Source organism: Puntigrus tetrazona, chromosome 21, assembly GCF_018831695.1.
Source record: "Puntigrus tetrazona isolate hp1 chromosome 21, ASM1883169v1, whole genome shotgun sequence".
Classification (NCBI taxonomy): domain Eukaryota; kingdom Metazoa; phylum Chordata; class Actinopteri; order Cypriniformes; family Cyprinidae; genus Puntigrus; species Puntigrus tetrazona.
In genome coordinates, this window is record NC_056719.1 from 3342925 (window position 1) to 3356186 (window position 13262).

Consider the following 13262-nt stretch of genomic DNA (forward strand, 5'->3'; position numbering starts at 1 on the left):
TGGAATTAATATTACCACAAAAACTATGCGGCGAGAGCTTCATGGTATGCTTGAGCAACTGCATGCAAGCGTCATATCACCAGGTATCTCCCTTTAGAGACTTAAGAGAATCCATGTGCAGTAGGTTTTAATGGGGAAGAACAAAATTAGGGTCAAGAGTAGGTCAAAGATAGCAAGATAAATTTGTGCAGATAATTCCAAAGCAGGCAGAGATTTAAAATCTCCAAGCATAGTACAAACGGAGAAAAGGATGAACAAACAAACAAACAAAAAAGGCAAAGAAGAACAGGCAACTTTTTTGTAATTTGAACAGTATTTTACTGTAATATGTGTAAACATTGTGAAGGAGTATGGAAAAGATACATTGCTCACTACTGTCCATTTACAGTAAACTACTGTAAATTACCAGTACTTGCATGCGAAAAACCAACCATGGCAAAGAAGATTTATTTACTTATTTTATTATTATTAGGATTTTTACTAATGGTAGAAGTGGTGGAAAAAGAAAAAAAATGGTGTATAGCGTATGGTTAACTTGACGAAAAAAGAAAAATGAGCATTAGTTTTGATAAAATCATTTTTAATTGTTGAACATATTATTTTTAAAAGAAATCATGATCTCTGAGAAAAAAGGGCATCACCACAGTCTCCTGGAGACTTTGTATCATGGCAAAACGTAAACATAATAAATAGTAAAACAGCCCTACAAAAATGTTAAATAAAGTAAATAAAATAATATAGTAAAATTAGTTTGTGGTATTGTGTTAAATTTCAGGACTTCAGCAAACTTCTAATGTCAATATGACTACTATTACAAAAATATTATTTTTATGTTATTGAAGAAAATATTGTTCCTGAGTGAATCATATTTAATTGACTGTAGTAACACTTAAGTTTCAAAACAAGCAGCATAATCAGAATTACTGCAGAAATGCATTGTATTTATGTATTTATTTATTTGTTTGTTTATTTTTGAATTCACAATTTTTAATAAATACTTTTAAAATGTTTAACATCTTTCTCAGCTAGACTCTAAGCAACATTTTCATCCTAAGCTGTCAGGCTGTGGCTCTTTCTTGGCATTCCGTGTGCTCTTTTCTCCTGGATTTCACTGACTGCTTCTCTCGTTGGTTTCAGCTCAGCTTGTTTCTGAACCATTGCTTGTGTCACTGCCCCTGAGACTTTGCCTGTGCTGTTTTTCCTTCTTCTGTGTCTGACACTGAGTGTTTCTTAGCCATGGGTGCATTAAAATATCTCTGGGACTAAGCTGTCTTTCATAATGTTCGCACCAGCTAATAAATTCCTGGAATTCTGTACAAATGTTTAGAAGAAAGCTGGTTAGTTGAAAACACCATATATATATATATATATATATATATATATATATATATATATATATATATATATATATATATATATATATATATATATATATATATATATAAACAATGTTAATGCCATTGTGTTGTTAGTGTTATTATCTCACCTTCAGGCACACTGGTGTGGGCTAAATTTAACACCTCTCTGAGAACATGGCCCACGGACTGAATCGTAATTTTGAGGGCCGTTTGTGAGGATATTGTCAATTCAGGGTTTGGGTACTCTTCTGGTTATTTCAGCAGGAGATATAGTTTTAGCAAACAATGAGTCACATTCAATGGGGAAAATCTGCATTTCATAATTAACACTTGCTGTCTATTAAGGAATCTGTCAGTTAAATATGCAAACGCATTAAGGAAAAAAAAAAAGAAGACCAAGACACTTACCACCGATTCGTATTCCACACCCAAGTCGATCAGCTTAATGTTCAAGGATGCTGTATTGACCAGAATGTTTCCAGAATGGATGTCTCCATGGCAAACTCCATGGTCTATACAATCCTTTGCAGCCCGGACAATCTGAACAATTATCATCCGCACAGCTCTGTGTTCTAGACGTCCAGTATTGTGCTTAATGAAGCAATACAGTGTTTCACAGGGCTCTGGATACTCCATAACCAAAATAACATTATCTTGGTCTTCAAACCACTCGAGCAACTCTATAATGTGAGGGCTGTGAGGTTCCTTCATCATATTCATCAGATCTACTTCTGAACTGCCACAGTAGAGATATCCCACCTACAACAAAGGTATAAACCGCAGGTAAGCTTGAGAGCATCTCGTTATTTCAATATAATAAATGTAAATATATAAACATTTCTGCGAGTCCTTTTTGGTGCTTCAGATATTTTAAATAGACATTCATTATGCTTTTCAAACTTACAAGATAATCCTTGTCTTCGGTTTGAAGTTTAGGAGCAAATTTGATGGCGACCTGAAAAGATGAAGAGCAACGATACTTTCAACTTAATCACACAGATCTTCACTAATCTGTACTCACACACACACACACACACAAAAAGATATAGTGTTGTACCTTTCGGTGATCCGATTTACGAATTGCTAACTTGACAAAGCCATAGGATCCTTTTCCAAGGTCATTAAGCATATGATACTTCAAATGTACTGAAAGATAGATAACAGCATGTTTGTTTAAATAACATTTTTATTGTGTCTGAATAGACATAATAATAAAAAAAAATCCATGTAAAAAAAAAGTCAGCGTGCAGAGTATGTACAAAGCAATGTACTGTTCCATGTTTCCATAAACATGGAACAAAAAACTGGTTCAAATTCACCTGAGCCATGTGAGGGACTGATTGTACATGAACCTGCTGGACCTGGGACAGGCTCAGGGTCAGGTGCTGTGAACGGGGGTGGAGATACTTGGTTTCGGTTAGTTACTTGATTCATTAATATCAAGATGAACCTTATTAAGGCTAATTGTGTGTAGATTATGGTGCATTCCGAATTATACAATATTAATTTGAACATAGCCTACTGTTCACAGGATCCATCTGGGCAGAAAGTTGTTTTAATGACTTAAACGGTGTTCACGACTTCAGCTCAACGGCTTTTAACTTTGCAAAAGTCTTTTCTACAGTTTAAAGACAAACTGTAATCTAAAACGGCTGGAGGTCGATTGTGACATCATCAGCGATGATACAATGCATTCTATTAACTTTCCGCTTTGAAAAGGAATATAGAGAAGTGAGAAGCATTTTGTTATAGGGAAAAAGTGTTTATGCTTCACATATAAAAACAGTGTGACAATATTGTCATCATATGCCATAACTGTAAAAATAAATGTTTCACAAAGTACATTACTAACCGGTTCTCTCATTAACATTTTAACATTCCAGGATCATCTCCTTTTGCTTTAGCTTCTCACTGACTGATAAATCCAGTTTAGAGCAGCTATAGAACGAGAGTGGTTTAGCAGAAAGTAGAGCCAATTACCACGCAGTCCAAAACAGATATATTTGGGTGGAAAGACAATATTCTGCACGGCCTGGCGCAAAAGATGAGTGGTAAAAGAGATAGAAATTAGAAAAAAACACATGGCTAATAGCAGGGGCAACCAAATAGGAAACAAACAGGATTCTGACACCAAAAGGTCAGAAGGACATAAAAAACGCATAATAAGAACAAGCTGATATGGCCATATACTGCTGTTGAATGGATACTCAGCAGCAGTGTTAGCTCTGGTGAATATGAACTGAATTAATTTAACAGATGTTCAGATCGTATCCTCGTTTTTGGTCTGTTGACACAGTTATAAATGAACATAAGCATTAAAACCATGATTAATAAATAGTATAAAACTACAACATATAAAACATAACCTGTAAACTTACATCGATCTGACATGTATTACACGTACTCAGCCTCGGTTACGCAGAGGTTTTTTTTTTTAAAAACACTATGTGATATTGAAATCTTAACTCGAATGAAATGATTTTTGATGGAAAGGTTTGCTTTTGTGTTTTGCCGCTAGGTGTCAGTGCAACATAAGTAAAATATGCTAATAGAGTTAGTAAAGAAAGTGAGAAATCAATCATTTGAGTACTTTGATTTGACTTTGTTTACTGAGATATACTCATTTCGACAACTTCTCCATGTATCAAATAATCATTTATTTGTAATTTGCTCATTCTATATTTTACCAATAGATAAATAGCTGTGAATTAATGTTAATGCATCTATTCGTAAAAATGCATCTTGTCTGTATACCCCACCAAAGTCACGGTTAGTTTTGCCTCTTTTATTTATCCCTATTATGTCACATATGCTATAGGTTATCCAATGCGTAGCAATCCAGACAACAGGCTTAGTTTCTTTTGAAGAACCACGCAGTTGTTGAAACCCACTGGGGTACCATTAACTGTTTAATCACTAGCATTCGTCAAAATGTCTTCTTTTACGCTCAACAGAGGAAAGAAACTTGTACAGGTTTGGAGTGACATGAGGTGAGTAAATGATTACAATATTACTATTCCTTTTGTTGATACACAAAGACCCTGCCCAAAAGTTTGGTGGGCATGAAATAACTTAGTGGAAACATCTAAATGTCCTTTCCTGATTAGAGATGAGGTGACACTCCAGAACATGCAGGCTTTAGCATAAGGAATGAAGAAGAAAATATTATTCACAAGACCCAGGATAAGTCTGACTTCATCAAAACCCCCACACATTAACAAAGGAAAATTAAAGAAAGCAAACCTCTCCTTCTCTAAGGGCATAATTGCTTCCATTGCTTGCCAAGCTCTTAATTCCCTTCAGAGCTGAAAAACGGAGTTTCATTTAATTTCATGTCTCTTAACCTCAAAACACTGACTCATCAACCACCGTTTAGACCTGTGGTGAGGAAACAGAGACCCCATGCCACCCCAAAACAGGTGGTTAAAGAACCATCAATGGTAGCATAACAACAGGGTATACATTATTTTATTATTTATTTCTAAAATACAAAACAATCTCTGCAAAAACATTTATGCAATCATTTAGTATTCATATTTCTAATATATATGCATGCTTTTATTCTTCAATTTAATTTGTTTACCAAAATGAATTAAACAGTAATAATAAATGTAAAATTGTTAGGGTGTTTGACTCATTTTAGTTATTCAATCTTTGACCTCATAGTGTCACTGCATGCTCAAGGAAAACAAAAAGATAAGCAGCTTTATGTATTTATTTTTTTTATTTATTTTTGAAGTTCTTAGATTTAGCTCGAGCCCATCACCACTTTGGCGTTGACTGACATGTGACCCCCATTTGCCTCAAGCATACATATTTATGAATTTCTACATAGATTTCTTTTACAGATTCTTCGCAGTAAACAAGTTTCTTAAATGTAAAACATTTGTTTTAGAAATTGTTCCTTTAATAGGAACTCAAGGATGAAAGTGTCATGAAAGTAAATGGGACTTTTGTTTCAATTCTTCAAAATTCCAATGATAGATTTGTGTGACCATCAGATAATTATTGCCTAAAAATGCTCCAGTGGACTGTTACTGCTAAACCCAGATTATTCATTCAAAAATTAATAATTTTAACTAAAAACTGCATCAACTGAGTCATTTGGGTTTACAATGACCTGATGATGAACAAATAGTAACAGAATGTTCCATACCCAGATCATTCATTCACGAATAAATCATTTAGACCATATAAACTGGATCAGCTGAGTCATCTGGGTTTATAATGACATGATGATGAACAAATGGTAACAGAATGTTCAATTTTGGGTAAACTCCTCACATTATGTCTCCTAAAAGAAACTAAAAAGCCTCCAGTTATTCACGACTGTGGATTTTACAGCCACACAAAGCCAAAATCGGTGTATACCCAACATGTACAGGTCACCGCATTACAGGTCACATTTCAGAATGAATTGGTTTACATAGAGGGATTGATTAGTAATTATTTTTTAATGTCTGGCTTATTGTCAGGCTATACAGCCATTCCTCCTCAGTAGGCATATACCCTTTCAGAATGCCATGGTTGGGGGTCTGGGATGCTGGGTGTTTGATTGACATTAGATCTGTTTGGGAATCCACGTCGCTGAAAGGCCATGTCGTTTAGGAATTCCAAATGTCAAGCGCCTCTCTGAAGTTTGAGCAGTGGGTGGGGACCAGAAAAGCAGTTTCTCATCGACAATTTATGTCACCACCGACATTTAGTTCAAATCTCTGAGAGGGATTTTTTTTCTAGCACAGCTGTTTGTGGTCAAAGAATAGGGATGATTCTGACTATTGGTGGTTGCGAAGGATTTACAATATGGATTAAACTGTAAATATATATTTAAATATTGCGGTTACAAATTCTCAGATTTTTTTCAATATCGTCAGAGCTAAGCCCACAAGTAGTTTCCTGATTGCTTAAGTGAATGACATAAAATTATTGTTAGTCAAGCACAGCACTTTCTGAAACACTGTGTGTGCATGAGAGACAGTGATTTTTCCTAATATGATCAGAATGTTCCTGGATTTTACACCTCAAATTATCACTGTGTGTAATTGCAGCCAGCGTTCCTTCAATTCTTTGAACCACAATAGGGGCATTTCTTAAAAGAAGTTAATAAAAGTTAATAAACTTGACATATAGTGCAGCTGCGTTTTGGTTAACCTGGGCTTTAGGCTCAGCTCGTGGACCTTTCCCTATCCAATCCACCTTCTCTACTACTTCAATTCCTGTCTATGTAAAAGCTTTAGTTTTGGTATATTGTTGGTTGCTGTTAATATAAGCCTTTAATATAATTCCATAAGATTTTATGGACATCTTGTAGGTTATGATTTTATATATAGCCTACGGATAAGGTTTTTGAGCTATTTGGAGGCAAGAAGTATTTAATTGAACTGTTTGACATCACCTAATTGCTTCATAATTGTTTCATAAAGAAAAACCATTCAGAACTTTTTGAAAATAGACTGAGCTCTCATTCAGATCTGCCTCCTTTCAATCAACAACCAACAGATAGAGCTCGTCCTATTTTTTTTTTCTTTTTTGATGCATTTGACTTGAAAACAAAGATCAAAAATGAGCCAAGAACCAAGTAAGATTATTCCCAAATGCTTGAGTGTTCTCCAAAAAAAAAAAAAAAAAAATCATGATAATGACTAAGCTCATATTAGACAACCTCTCTTTAAATTAATACCAATAACATCACCCAAGAAAACACTGTTCTATTTTAATCAAGCATAGATCTAGACGTTTCAGTTTGTACTGTCAGTCATTTTGCATATCTGGCCTAAGGGCATAACAAGCAATTTCGTATCAGTTTTCTTTCATGATACTGACTCTTGTAGTGTGCTTGACATGGACCTGTAATGCAATCAACAAGAACAACAGTTGTCATGGGAACCCGATTCAAACTCAACAAAGATAATGTGTTTTTGATATACAGACTACAGAATGGTTACAAAATGACTGATGAATTTTAGTCATAGTAAAGTCATTTTTATTAAATTCTCATATACTGTGGACATTCTAAAGCCCCATTTAGGATGTGTGGGGAAATGTATATCTGTGGTATGTGGAAAAATGACATGTATTTTAAGCTGTGCTTTGACACATCTAAAAAACCCTCAAGAATTTTATACACTTGTGGATGGAGCCTATGGCTGTTCCGCACCCAGAAATCCAAAGACGACAAGAAAATTGGTTTAATGGTTTCAAAAGCCTCGATTAGCTTGCCTCAAATTTCATCCCAAATTCCCAAACTCTATTCCACAAACATTCTTCTTAACGTCTGCATTCATTTTTTGCCTACAAACTGACTCTGTGTGTGCTCATTGATTTAAGATTCATGGTCTGGGTTATCTCTGTCCATCTCATGCCAATAAACACATCTCTTATTTTCATTCTTTATTTCCCCCTTCACTGAACTAAACAGGCACTGCAATCTTCCCTTTCCATTTGGAAGATTTACACGAGAGTGAGTTGTGATCAATGCATATAAGATTTTACAATTTGCATTCATTTACATGATATATCTGAGAATGCACAAGCCACATTTGATTGCAACTTCCACTACAGTTAATACCACAGAGGTTCACTAATAACAAAAACACTTGCAAAACTTGTGTTGAATAAAATCATTTCATGCAGTTCAAGAAATAACATTTTGAATTGAATTCATGTGAAAGGGCTTTATAGTTAAAATCGTAATAGCTATATACTATATAAAGTTTGCTTGTTGACAGTGTGATTTCAAGCAAGAATAAAGTGTGTAATTTTTAAACTAAATTACAGCTGTTTTGTTTTACTACTATTGTTTATTGCCATGAATCCAAGCAGTGGTTTTTGACAATTCACTTAAACTCAGTTCTTACTGCAGACCGAAGAAAAGAGGTTTGGTATGCGCCTATTTGTGGACAGACACTTCTTGATTTGTTCCAAAATGTGACTTCAGACTTTGCAGAACATGTAAACATATGTACACACATTTGCATTAATCTGTAATGTTATTTAATAGAAGAAAACTCGCTTCTCCTTTGGACATTCAGTTTTTTTTTTTACGGACTGAATGATGCTAATATATACTGAGCAAGTACATGAATGGACATCAAAGGCATTCCCTGCGGTTAAACGACCAGATCATTTCAAAAATAAATTTCGAGCATGATGTTTCTCATATATTAAGAATACTACAGATCCTTCAGAATCCCAATGCTTTACCAAAAATGCTGTTTATTTTTAAAAAGCACAGTGAACACAGTGAAGAGCAAATGAACACGATATATTATATGCATAGTCAGTGTAAACCCTGAACAGTGTAAACCAGAACAGAAACAGGCATGTGATACATCAAAACATATCTGGACAATAGATACGTTTCCAAAAAGGCATAAAGCCACATAATGTAAAGAGGACTGGGTTTCTCACTGCATAATTACAACACTCATTAATATTCACTTGTAATATTGTAATATATTCAATTGTAATATTAGCGGAACAGGTACTTTTGATGCAGTATTCATAAGGGTGAAGGTTTTCATAAATCATATCCCTTATTCATAATTATTCATTATGCAGGCAGAACTATTAGAGATAAATGAAAGGGTGACAACAAATGACTTGTTAGCAGATTGGATGAATTAATTTGGCTATGATTGACCATTTTTGGAATAAACTGAAAGGATAACTGGTAAGTTTATGTATAAATGCAAATTATGATTCATCAATTAAACTGTTAGGACATCAACTAATTACGCACATACTGCAAAAAATACAACTAATTAGTTTGAGTCTAATCATGATGTCAAGGGTAACTGTCAAAAGTTTTGATTTAATGTTGGTACAAGATACACAGTATTGCTACTATATTGTCATGAGAGCAAAATTAAATTTTAGAAGCTAAACAGAAATGTGGGAAAACAACTCCATTTGATCCCAGACTTACGCTGTCTCCTTCTCAGAAACAGCAGAGAGTTTGAGTCTTTCCTTCTCTTCTTTTTCCTCTGTTTCCCTTTTATCTCTTGCTTCTCCTTCCACATGGTATCCCACCATCAGCTGATACACCATCACACCAAACATGGCGCCAATGAATGGGGCAAAGATTGGTACAAAGGACCAGTAAGAGTTGGCTCTGTGGTAGATGGAACACAAATTTATGTTAGAGATGGTATCTATAGTGAAATGGATGGGGAAAAACATAAACAGTAAAGCAAATGTGACTTACGAGAACACCTCTGTACCCCATCCAGCAATTGCTGTGAAGATCCGAGGTCCCAAGTCTCTGGCTGGGTTTACAGCATAACCTGAGTTAAAACCCATGGACTGACCAATCACTAGGACTACAAAGCCCACAGTAAAGGCCTCCAGTCCTTGTGGAATGGGGTTATTGTAAGGGTCCACAATGGCGAGGATACAAACTATGAGAGCTGCCGTGCAATCATCTGTGAAAAATATTGGTTAGTTCACCCAACAATGACTCACACTCATATTGTTCTAAAATGTTGATGGTTTTTGTCCATAACAATGAAAGTCAGTGGGGTCCGAAACAGCATTTTCACTGTATGGACAAACAACACTATGACATTCTTAAAAAATAGCTTCAGCGAATGCAAGTTTTTGTTGTCTTACCTGATCAAAGAAGCCATTGAGCAAAGTAAGGTGTTTAGAAGGATATGTAGCAAAGATTCCAGCCGTTGCATTGTCCCCTATAACAATTAGAGAACCTTGTCCATAGTCCCAAATTGCATCTGCAAAACATCAAGTGAACTTAAAGCAGGGAATGCTCTTTTTACATCTTCAAAAGCTCCCATGCAGTTTATAACCACAGTTCTCATAAAATGAGTTTCATTTTGGCTTCTGCAGACTGACCCAGGATGTGGACTGAGAAAAATGTGTTATTGTCAACCAAAATGAAGTCCTAAAACTCACCAATATACATGCCAAATATTATTCCTGAGCCAAGAAAAGCCCCCAGAGTCTGGGCCAGGAAGTATACGGGAAATTTCCTCCAGGGCTCTCTCCCCAGCAAACAAAGGGAAAAGGTCACAGTAGGGTTTATGTGACCTCCTATAAAACACAAACATGCATTTCTAAATAAGTTGAATTGTACATTTGAAATGAGATCTTCAAAGAATACTATTAAAACTGAAGTATGTACCATAAAGATTCAGTTTTACACTTTTTGGGCTGGTTTGGTACATGCTGAATAAGCTTAAACCAGGATTAAACTTCAAACATTTCAACTTAAACTTTTTTCATAACCTTTTTAGCCATGGATTAGACTTAATCTATGTCTGGGAGCTTTGTTTTTCGACCTTCTGCCACTTCATTCTTGTCCAAGACTTATAGCCCAAACACTAATTTATTTGCAGTATTCTGCAAATTTCAAGTCAGAACTCCCATTTGATGTTGTCTAATGTAGTTTTTCAACAACAGCCTTGAGGTACAGTACATCCAATGAGTGAACTTTAACCATGAGGCAACCCTAAATTCCAGCCAATAATATCTGAAAATAAAATGTTCTAAAAGTAGGAAAGAATGTAGTGTAATTTTACCAGTTTAAACCCATCTGGTGAATATTTGGGCAATCATTTTAATATCTGGTTCTGATCTGTATGTGACTCACTGAGGTGAAATGCCACACCAGAAATCTGAAATTTCCTGTGTTCTCCCAGGAAAACAAAAAGACCGCTTTAAAAAAGCTCATGATCAGTGTTACCTGAGACTTGCCCACAAACTAAGATTCCCAAAGTAGCAGCGAACCCAAAAGCTAAATTCACCGTCAGAAACATTCCATGAGAGCCTCCACTTAGAATCAACTGGGCAAGACAGCACCGCATCCAAACATCTAGAAACAGAGAAATTAAGAATAGAAATCCAATTAACCAACTGCTTAACTCTGAAACTAGCTCAAGATTGAATAACGGGCATTTTTCATAAATCTCATTGAATGATTGCGGGTTTTGGTTTGACGTATTAGGATTCTCAGAGCTAGACATCCTTGGCTTCATGTACCTGTTTTTTGTTTGAGGACTGCATTTGAAGAATGTGAAACGTTATGGGCACCATGTGGATTTGATAGATATTGTGTGTATGACTGTGTGTGTATACTTGCTCTCTCTCCCATTGTGCGATGCCCTCTAGCCTGTCTGTGTTTGCCAGCCGTTATTGAGCCGCACGATCAGCCTCTGGATGGGGGGTTCGCAGACCGCACAGTACCATCAGAAAACAACAGATGGGCATTGGGGAAGCTCTATTTTTCTCCAGATATTGCTGCTCTCGAGTCTTAGTTTCCATTGAAAACAGATGATGAGATATGGTTTAACCTGTGATCCCCCTGTGGTGTGTCAAATTTATTCCGGATATGGGCTGTCTTGAATTCTGGATTATTGACCATGTTGTGCCCAGTGCTTGTTGTTTTGCTTATCTGCTAATTGTGTTGTAAAAGAAATAGTCAAAATACCAAGTACACCAATACAAGATGTGTTTACTAGGAAAAGACAAGGAATATTTCATTAATTCCAAGACAGCTTCTAGTAATGTTTGCATTGTTCTGTTGAAGTGAAAATTAGCCTTGGTAGCAAGAACTTTTCTTTTGAGGTTTAGCAGAGGAGCAACAAATTAACAGCTATATCAGAGGCGTCTGATTCGAACAAAACAATATTTTCTAGTTATTATTTGTGGTTATCCCTGTTGTGACATTCCTGGTTGACCAATTAATTTTACATTAAAATTTACTAGCTTTTTATTATTTAGAGCCCATTTGCTTTGCAGACATAAATAATTATTTTGAACATTCATTTAATACCATGTTTTAATAGCTATAGCAGAGATAGCATGTTCTTATTAAAAGTGGGAAGCATGACAGAACATAATAGTACAAATATAAAGTATATAAAATATATTTTCATAAGGATGGGTATAAAGAAATATAAAATCTTCTCTAGGAGAATCATTTGCAAAATATGGGGACAAAACATCTCTCAGGTGTAGCTGAAGGAGGTTTGTAGCCTTTTCAGCAGATGAAAGCATCTAGTTTATGTTTGATATCTTGTATGCATTCCACAATTTCATGTTGTTCAGAGAGACAGCAAATCAATCTCTGCATCATTAGTTATTTATCATCCATATATCAAGCTAAGTACAATCAATGTACTAATATATATATATATATATATTAACTAATGAACTAAACTGACATTTCATATTTTAAGGCATGGAATATAAAATAATATATATATATTAGAGAATCTTCTATAAACACAAGATTAATAATCTAAACTAAATTTAACTGCACGGTATTTTCATCATAAGAAATCGGTTTGTCTCATCGCTATCTCATCGATGAAAAAAACAACAGAAATGTCTCACCACCAGTATGAGCGTGCCCAGGCATTCTGCCAGAGCCTGTCGTATCAGTATGTTCCGAACTTGAAAGATCCGAGACATCTTTTCCAGGATCACCTTCTGTCTTCCCATAATGTCTTAAAGATGATAGTTTAAAGATGTTGATTGAAGGATGTTTTAATTTGTGATGATGATGATGATGATGATGATGAAGATGATGATAGTCGATAGTGTTCCTGTGCAACTTTTCCTGCAGAGTTCGGGCCCTATATGTGCTTCTGATTGTCCCGCCCTCAGTAAATAAAAAACCAAAAACAGCATTCCTACAACTTTTTCCCTCCCTCCATTCCTGCCTCTTTCCATCACACTTGCACACACATTGTCTTGTTCTTATTTTCACATCTGACTTCGTTGTTATGAATGTGTTTCTGAGGACTGGGATAAAGGGATTCTTCCGCTTCAAATATATATATAAATCTGGTTCTGAATGGCCCTCTAGGCTTTGGTGCACAAGAATCTGTAATGCTTGCCCTAGTACTATTTCCTCACCATGTGGATTGTAGCCTCATTGGCATG

General features: G+C 35.5%; 1 pseudogene; it reads right to left on the reverse strand.

The window, feature by feature from the left end:
• Positions 1–8553: 8553 nt before the first annotated feature.
• On the reverse strand, positions 8554–12925 carry LOC122326150 (annotated as a pseudogene).
• Positions 12926–13262: the final 337 nt, after the last annotated feature.